The sequence below is a fragment of the Salvelinus sp. IW2-2015 genome, linkage group LG11, assembly GCF_002910315.2.
Source record: "Salvelinus sp. IW2-2015 linkage group LG11, ASM291031v2, whole genome shotgun sequence".
NCBI classification, from domain to species: Eukaryota; Metazoa; Chordata; class Actinopteri; order Salmoniformes; family Salmonidae; genus Salvelinus; species Salvelinus sp. IW2-2015.
In genome coordinates this window covers 41731784-41732770 of record NC_036851.1, presented here as the reverse complement: position 1 = coordinate 41732770, position 987 = coordinate 41731784, and positions in this window count along the sequence as shown.

Below are 987 nucleotides of genomic sequence, written 5' to 3'. Positions count from 1 at the left end.
GGTCAGAGTGTATTACTTGGTGCAGCGAGCCTTCCATACGGATGGCTAAAAGCTTGGCTAGGATTTTGTAATCACAGTTTAAAAGCGAGATTGGGCGATAGGATCCACATTCCAGGGGGGTCTTTGTTTTTCTTTAAAAGTAATGAAATTGAAGCCTGATAAAGACTAGGCGGTAGCTTTGAGGTGTTAACCTCTTGGAAATAGGGGGCGCCATTTTCACTTCTGGATAAAATCGTGCCCAATTTAAAAGGCCTCGTACTCTGTCCTAGATCATATGATATGCATATTATTATTACTATTGGATAGAAAACACTCTTAAGTTTCTAAAACTGTTTGAATTATATCTGTGAGTAAAACAGAACTCATTTGGCAGGCAAACTTCCAAACAGGAAGTGAAAATTCTGCACTGGGTCTCTGTGAAAGGCATTGCCTATTCAATTGCCTTGTATTTATGGATCTGTATGCACTTCATACGCCTTCCACTAGATGTCAACAGGCAGTAGAACGTGGAATGAAGTCTCTAGCCTTCTTTGGGACCGGATGGGAGTCGTTGGAGTGAGAGGTCAGCCATATTGGTAGTACTTGGCTACGCACTTCGGTTTGTCATATCGTTTTCTGCAATGCGTTAGGTAGACACGAAGAAATGCTCCGTCTGGGACGTTATTGGATATATTTGTGAAAAACATCCTAAAGATGGATTCTCAACTGAGTTTGACCAGTTTATTCTACTTGTATTATGAATTTTTGAATTTTTCGTTCATGCGTAAAATCTTCATGGACACGTGAGCTCCACCATGCTAGCCAAAGTTGCTAATTCGACAGAAGAATTGGACATTCTAAAACAAAACAACGATTTATTGTGGAACTAGGATTCCTGGCACTGCATTCTGATGAAAGTTCATCAAAGGTAAGGGAATATTTATGATGTTATTTTGTATTTTTGTGGACTCTTTGGACTCCAACATGGCGGAGAATGGCTGAGCGCTG